The sequence below is a fragment of the Pteropus alecto genome, unplaced genomic scaffold (genome assembly GCF_000325575.1).
Source record: "Pteropus alecto unplaced genomic scaffold, ASM32557v1 scaffold86, whole genome shotgun sequence".
NCBI classification, from domain to species: domain Eukaryota; kingdom Metazoa; phylum Chordata; class Mammalia; order Chiroptera; family Pteropodidae; genus Pteropus; species Pteropus alecto.
The window spans coordinates 644,941-654,148 of NW_006442109.1; positions in this window are offsets into that span (position 1 = coordinate 644,941).

The following is a 9,208-nucleotide window of genomic DNA, read 5'->3' on the forward strand; positions in this document are numbered from 1 at the left end:
TATGTCTCACCACACAACTAGTCTCTATGTCTATATCTTAAGCACATAAATCAATGTAATTTGTTAAATTACAAAATGTAGAATATTAGCCTTTGGACTTTTAATAGTTCTGCTGCCATCAAACTCCACTGGCTACCAAAAGATTAGTATTTTTGTCTTGATCACATTTTCTAGTCTTTTACTGATGCAATCAAGCATACATCAAAGTTTCTAGAATGTACTTGGATATACTTGAATTCTTGTAACTCTCACATATATTAATGAATTAAAGGTTCAATGGTTGATTATTCTGGAACTCACAGCATAGTTCTGTAAAGTATGACATGTATGGTAGTTACCAAAGCATAGAGACTGAGCTGCCCACCCAGACCATGTACATTGAGACAATGATTATGTCAAACCGCTGAACCAGAGTACAAAAACTTTGAACGAGATTTTTCCTTCATGATCAGGTCTGGGGAGACCATGGAGACAAATTTCGGAAAATCCAGAGAGTCTGAAAAACCACTCGTAAGGAAACTAAGCACAAAGTCAAAGATTCCTTAACTTTATCTAGTCATTATAGATAACCTGATGGGAAAAATAAATACATTTCTCTGTTAAAGTACTGTTCTTAGAGTATTAGAATGCTCAAGTGTGTCTGGGAAATCCTTGGCGACTCTATCCTTTGCTAAGCCTAAAACTCCTTTGGCCTTCCCAAAAGCAGAGTAGAAAGCAAGTGTCATTCCGAGAGGATAAAGGTTGCAGAGCTTTATTAGCTCTGATAGAGAAGAGTAAAATTTCATAAAATGTGGCAGATTCAGTATGCATTGGTGCTGAAGTAGGTTGGGGGAGAAAGAACCACAAAGAATCCTGGTTAAACCAATAAAACCTCTAATTCTACTTTCACCATTAGCTCACGTGCCATTAAAGAACTCTAAAGAAGTGTGTATTTTCTCCAGGTAGAAGGGTTTTGACCCTAATTATTGGGCCAACGGTTTCTCTTTGACTTCAAATAAATACCATTGCCTGCTTTTGATAATAATACCATGGTTTCTACCATGCCACTCTCAGTCTTGCCTTAGCAGAAAGAGATCAGATCCTACATGCTCAGTACATTACCAAGTCCTGATTCATGACTAGAACCAGGCAGGAAGAATTTTAGCCCTTTGTGAACTAACATAAATGTATCATGGACATCAAAAATATTTTTAAATTGGAAGTACTCATAACATTTTTTTTTAAATCAAAATACCTGTATAATTTATATTCAGCTAGTTACGTGTTATTTAATTGCCTGTCACAAAGAGGAGATTGTATTCTCAAAATGTAATTTCCAGAGGATTACAAAGCATGGCAAGATGCCAGTCACTGAGTCGGTTTCCCAGTAACCAGTAGCAGGCTCAAGATTTTACATGGAAAATTATGCTTCCCAAGACCAGTCACTTGCCCTACAGAAAGCCTGCCTTACCCAAGCAGCATGCACCAGGTGTGCTCTGCTTTGTTCAACATATGTGTGTTGAGTATTCACCATATCCTTGAGCCTGCACTAGGCAATGGATGCACAGTTGTGACCAAGCCTCAAGGATCTCACAACCCAAGACATGAGACAAGCAAGCCAAATATAATTGCAGTGCAGAGCAGTGAAGACACTGGTAGAAGACAAAAGCACTGAAATAATGTGAAAATTAGTACCTACAAAACAGCAGAGGATAAACTGATTCAGCTAGTGAACTTTAATAGATGGCCAAAAATGAACGTGGTTGCTGTCTAAAAGGTGTTGAAATTTACCTATATATCAAGATCTTCATAATAATCCATTATTCTCAGAGATACACACACACACACACACACACACACACACACACACATACAGCTTAAATGATAGTCATACGAGGTAGCTGAAAGAGCCCAGTATTTGGAATTAGATGGGGGCTCCAGTCTGGGCTCCATTGCTTGCCACCTGGATGGCCTTGAGCAATTTAAATAGCCACTGGTTCTCTATTTCCTCATTGGTGAAGAATGATACCTATTTTATAATTCTGTTATGAAGCTTAGAAAAAATATGTCCTAAACCAGATAGATACAAAAAGTTATCTTCAATACTTTTTAACTCTTTTCCTTAATTTTTAACTCTTTTGAACTGTTAGATAGGAATAGATGAACAAAGGTTTTATAACTATTCTAAATTGAGGATTTTTTGCCCTGAGATTTATAACTTTTCTATAAAGTAGGCATTGTAGCACAATGGTTACTAGTAAAAGCTCGTGAGTCCAGCTGATCTGGATTCAAATTCAAGCTCAATCTCTTCTTACAACATGACAATAAGCATAGTTTATGAATAGTTGGAAACTTTAGTTTTCTTATTTGTAAAATGGGGCCAATAATAGTACCTAGTTTATAAGGCTTGATAAGGATAAAATCAAACAATGCAAGTAGAGCACCATGCCCAGTGCCTAGCTCACAGGAAGTGCTTAATAGCCATTCACTAATAATAATAATTATGATAAATAATAGTGATGGTGAAAGCACAAACTATATGGAGCATCAGCTTAAAACATTAATGCTATTGACTTTCCTATCCTTTAGCACTTTCACCTGGGTCTATTATAGCACTCCTCGTTGTGGTAAGTTATTTAGATATTTATAATTTTCTTTTTTTTTTTTTTATAGCTACGCCACACTTCACATTGACTTCTAATTGCCTTCACTTTTTGTGAAGGTGCCAAAGACCTATGGTCATAACCTAACGTTGCACATCCATTGGCTACAGACCTATTTGGGAGGCAAGTATACCAGGGAGGCTAGGAAAACACTACTTCTAACTGGCAGCATTAACTCAATAAACCTCCCAGGGGAGCAATAAAAAAGCAGTAGCAGCAGTCTTAATGAGGACATGCTCAGAGCACAGTGAAATCTTATAATGTGCCTTGTGGAATCTGTGCCTTGTGGAATCTGTAGGAATTTGATTTAGCAACATTAGATTTCAGTTTCTCAAAATATTAGCAAAACGATTTAGAGAGCAATAATTGTCTCTTATTTTAGCTGATGACAACGCAAATTACAAGTGTTGTTATGGCATTGTTTATAATTCAGAGATGTTACCACAAGAATCTGCCTTTCAGCTGTTGGCAGATGTGAGTGGATTTTGCCCTCGTTAATACAATCTTATGCCACATTTTTCCTTCAGGCCTTTAAATCAGAGTGTTATACACATTGGCACACAGGAGAAGCCTATTTATGCAGAACAATTTTAAAGGCAACTTCTACTCTATCTTGTGACATTTCAAATGAATCTTCATCTCTTTCACTCCAAAAATCTCAACTGTGCCCCATATTCGCTCTCCACTAAACCTAAAGCCCCAAATATTGGATGGCCCTACTGCCCTCTGAATTGGAATGACCAAGAAAAAGAAGTATGAGAAATGTGTTAGGCACTTCAAGAACTCCCAGATTTCACTTCTCAGAAATTGTTATCCTTGGAGTTAGAAGCAATAATAGAAATGATACACTCAAGCGGTGTTATGATAGGCAATGCCAAGGGGCAGCTGGGAGAGGATGCAGAGAAAAGGAGAAGTTTAGAACACTTACCAGCTATTTCAAAGGCACCAAGATCAATCTGAAAAAAGATCATGATAGAAATGAGTTGAATATATCCTAACTGGGGACTAACTTAGGGAGAATTTTCAAAGTCATTATCTGTAAAGTAAAAAAATCTCCAACAGAGTCACTTGAACATAAAAATGAATCACTCAGCATGTGGGTCTATCAAGTGAGTTAATAGGCAAGAAAAGAAAAACACTGCATAGAAGTACATCATCTAATGGAGAGTCACATTCAGTATTCTTACTTATTCAGAATATAACTGTGGGACTTGAGCCTAAAAAGTCATCCCCTCTGAGCAGCCAAATTAATTAGAAGTGTGACCCAAAGTATCTATACCTTCAGCAGGTTCCATAACCTCTCTGCGCTTCAGTTTCCTCAGCTGTTAATGAAGATACTAATAATGATGCACATAGCAAAAGTGCTTAACAAATGTTTTTATTGTTAATTTTATTGTTATCATTTTTATGATTGTTGTTAGTGTTGCTATATCTACTATCCATACAAATTTAGCCATAGAAAGGCTTCTTGGGCTCTTTTGAACTTTTTCACTCATTTCTAACAAGAGCTAGTTTCTCAGTTATGGCAAAAAATACTGGTTGTCTACTAGTGTCCACTCTCTCCTCTTGGTTTTCCTCACTACTCACCCCTTCTCATTGTTCTTGGCAGGTTCTTTCACTTCGTCCTCACCTCTCAAGATAGGGACACCCTAGAGCTCAGATCTTAGTTCTCTTTATTTCATCGGCACTCAGGCCTTGGAGATCTCTCATCCAGTCTCATGGCTGGAAACACTATTTATTATCTATATTCTGACAACTCCTAATTTCTATCTCTGATGTATCCCAAGCACCTAAAAAACTGTCTGGCATATGATAGATCCTAAATAAAAATTTGTTAAATGAATAAGTGATTAATAAAGCCCCCAATGTTTACTGGAACTCTCAGATACTCAGAATAAAGACTATATTTCTCAATCTCCTTTGCACTTAAATTCAGAACATCGGAAGGACAAAAGGCTGCTGGAGTAGACATATGTGTGATAGCAAACACTAATAATGGCATTCTCTGAACTCAATCACCTTAGTTTCACCCCTCCCTATGAAAATCAGACAGAAGAACGTATTTAGCATAGGGGCAATTTCACACACCTCAATAAGGAAAATCATCAATACTGGTAATCATGATATTGAGTTATCAATATATCAAGATAAATTCTCTTTGCCAAGAACACATTTACATTTAGTAAAATGTGTGTGTGTGTGTATCTTTATTTGGAAATCTAGCATTTCCATAATGTCAGATAAAATGGATAGTGTTAAACTTTTTCTTCTTTTTGCTAGATGCAAAATAAATAAACCACTAACTGTAAATTCTCTTACAAAGTATTGGAATACCTAGTAAAGAAAGGCAAGCATTGAGGGATGTATTGATCTCAGATGGTATTGTATTTTATTCATTCAATAAATAATAAGCAATGCATGAGGCCCTGTGTTAGGTGCTGTGGGGTTTGAAAAACTTGTGCAAAGTGGAAGCCCATGTTCTTATGGAAGTTATGATCTAGGAAGAAGATAAGATGTTCCCACAGATGACAATTTGAGATTGGATACATTAGATGTCTTGGAGGAGGAAACAGAAAAGATCTACAAAAGACGGAGAGACAGTTGTGGTGAGGAAGCCTCAATCCTGCACTTAATTAATTAATGTTCCAACATCCCATCAACATTCCACAGGAGCTTAGAGATGTTTCATCCTAAGATGTTCTCCAGAAGCAAAATTCTGCCTCTCAAAATTTCCTTTCCTTATTGCTAACACATGATTTAATCTATTCCCCCTCCCCTGCTTCCTTTATCCCAATTACCAAGCCCATTTGTCTCTAAATGCTGATTCATGAATAAGTTATAACAGGTAAGAGTTATAGATTACCCACTTTGTGCCAAGCACTGCTCTAAGAACTCTACGTAGTATTAACTCACTTAATTCTCACGACAACACTGTGTGATGGGTACTATTATTACACTCATTTTTATTCAAGAGGAAACCAAATCACAAAATGGTTAAATGAGTGTCCCAAGGTCACACTGAGAGTAAACAGTAGAACATAGACAAAATTTTGACTATTAGATGTCAAACTGAAAAAAAAATTGCAGATAATGTGTGGCTTTCTGATAAACACTGTATATATAATCTTTAAAATATAAACTATATGTCAAAATATAATTGTACATGAAAATATATATACAATTTAAAGAACTGTCCCCTGTGCTGAGATTATGCTCAAATATCTAAATTTTTATGAATGATAAGAAGTTACACAATCACCACTTATTTAAACAGGCCCATAAAATTCTTAATACTGAGCTCTCCCTCCTGCTTTAGGAGCAAACCCTGCCCCTTGGTTTGTACCCCCATATCCTCATCTCCATCCAGCCTCTGTTCCAAGTCCTTGTCCTCCCTGCTCTCTCCCCCACTAGCCTTTTCATGTTAGCATGTTAAAGCCCATGATACCACCATCATAACCCATGTTTCCCTCCACTCCTCACCATGGTCAGAAACTGACTCCCTTCAGTCAAGCCACTTCCATGAGTGAGCACACTTCATGCTTCCCACAGCTCCTCAAATGGTTGTTCTGCTGTCATTGGACAGCCTCTCCTTCTTACCTTTACTACCTATTCTTCATCAATCCTGATTGCCCTCACGTGCTTACTTCTGGTGCCCTTTCTCACTTTCCTCAATGACTTTACCACTGGTAGTAATGCACCTCCCCACCCAACACTCTGCTATCATCGTCAGCACCCAGGATGATAACCTTTGTAACATCCAGGCAATAAACAATCTCCTCAGCTCCAGGAACATTCAGTACCATTTCACTTTGCTTAGCCTTGGCCACATGCATGTCTTGTGTTGAAGACAAGGAAAGGAAAAAGAAAAATCCTTTGGATTTGGTAGTTAATGTATCAATGGCGATCTTCCAGAGAGCAGCTACAGTAAAGATGTGGAAACAAAATCCAGGCTACAAGAAGTTAAGAGGTGAGTGGATGGCAAGAAAGTAGAGGTCACCATTGCTCAAGAAACTTCCCTCCTTGGAATTCATTTGATGCTGTGACCCAACCCCTCTTTTTAAACCCCCATTCCCTTAGCTACACTGACACTAATCTGATTTTCCTTTTACATCTCTGACAGCTCATTCTCTGCTTTCTTGTAATATACAAAACATTTCTTGAACTGTAATTATGAATCAGGCAGTTTTCCAGGCTCTGAGGACACCAAAGACATAGCTCTTAACCTCAAGGTTTTTGCAGTCTTGGGAGGGTAACTGTTATGTATTCGACTTATTCAACTCATTATACCCAAGTGAAATGAATAAAAAGAAACATTACCTCTAGCAAAGGACATGAATGAGAGTCAAAGCAATCTGCCTAAAGGAGGTGACACTACCCTGAGTCTTGATGACAATGAGCATGGCGCAGTAATGAATGGTTAGGGAGATGGCATTACCCCAGGGTACAGCGCAAGCAAAGGCACAAATGCATACTCTATTTGAGTATGGTAAATGGTTTGGTATGGTTGTAGCCAACTAGTGGGTGAGTGGTAAAAAAAATACCATTGGGAAGGTGGTGAACAGGGGCCAAATTGTATAGGGTCTTAAAGAGAATGACAATAGTTTGGATTTTCCCTTGCCAAGAATAATTATAGAAAGATATTAAACAAGACAGTTACACCAAAAGAGCTGTGTTTTAGAATGACACTTCTGCAGAGGGTGTGGAAGATGAGTAGAAAAAAAAGAATGCAGAAATACATCCCAGCTGGTTCTAGAACTCATAATCCCTAGGCCTGAGTTTCAGCTTGATTTCCTTCATAGCCTATTTAAATGAGAACCAGGTACTTGCCCTGAAAATGGAGAGAAAAAAATAACACACAAGTCACCTAGAGGTACAATCAATGGGACTTAAGGACCAATTAAATATGGAAATTTGGAGAAAATAAAGAGTAAAAACTGATTTAAGGTTTTAAATCCTAGGATACTAGTTGAATAATTATATCGGTAGTCAAAAGTTAGAGGTGATTTCTGGCTTTCCTCCCATCTTCCACTTCAAAAGTTTTTTCTTCAGTCTCCTTTTAATTTTCTAAACTCTTTTGCATGACATTTTCATATCCTCCAATTGTTCAACTGCCATATGGATAATGCCCAAATATTTCTTTTTAGTCAGTGTCTCTAATGTGTTCCAGACATACTTTTTCAATTTGCCTTCTACAGATCTTTGGCTGGTTATCTCACTATGATCACAAATTAGCAGTCTGATGTGAAACTATCTTCTCTTTAGCTCCGATCAAACCATCTTTTCCTTCAGGCTTCCCTTTCATGTGATTAATATCTTTCACACAGTCACAAACCTCTCAATGATCCAACCCCACAGCCAGTTTGCTGCTACAGCATGTGGAGTATGCCCCATTAACTCCTTGTCATCCCCTTCATTCCTTCCACTCTGTCCATCCAACAAGCTCTTTACTAAATAAATCCCTACCTTCATCACACCCCCCGGACTCCCAGCAACACATGCTTACTAACACATGCTTAAGTCATTATTCTTAAAGCCCAGTTTTACTCTGCCACTCCCCAGAGCAACAGTCTTCCGTGGGATTCTGACAGTGCTCCCAACCTAGCACAGACATTTTCACATTTTATCATCTTAAGGTACTCCTAATGCAGCAAGAAAGTAGCAGTTCAGCGAAGCATCAGTTGCAGCTCTCTTGGGCAAGAGCGACTTTTCACTTAATCTGTTATTGCCTATAATACATAAAGCATGCCCAAGATGGTAGGATGACGTATTTTCTAATTTTAAAGAAAAATATACAGTTTCAAACATGGCTCTCTGAAATGTCGACTACTGAAACAAAATTTTCTACTTGAATAGTTTTTTTCTTAATTTTTAAAATGGATCAACAGCAATATCCCACTTGTATCTACACATTAAATTCCATTTCTGAGGTTATGTTTCCTCAATAGGAGAGATTAGAAAAATTGCGGTAATTGGCGATCATGGGGAACATTTGTAAACTAGACGCAGTGGGTCAGGTTATTTTCTCTGACACAATATACCAATAGCTTGGTCTCATTAGCAGACTTCTGAGTTCATAACTAACTCCAGGTTTGCTCACCTTCACAAAGATAACACAGACATTCCCTCTGTGCCACAGGCTGCAGTTTCACAGTGCTCCATGGTGAGCGAGATATAGGTCACCAGTAGAAAGTAATTGGATTTCAACACAGGGAGCCCAAAGTGCCACTTTGGAAAGGTAACCTCTTATGTCCAGTCGTGCCTCTGATTCTATTGGCATTCTTTCCCCTTAGGGAGCTCTCCCAGGCTCTGCTTAAAACCAAGTAGACCCAGGAATGAGAGAAAAGGAAATCCTTTCCAGCTACCTTAGCAGCTCCATTCTTGCTGGCCACAGATCCAGGGCCAGAGAGTTCCCTGGGCTCAGAAATGGTCAGCCAAAGCCTCAGTGAGCTATGACTCAACTGCTATGGAGATCAGCACAAATGGGACCCTGCCTAAAGAGGAAAGACCTCAGGATGACAATGTGACACCCGTGACTTGGTCTTCCTGGGCCCTGAGTGGGAACAGCT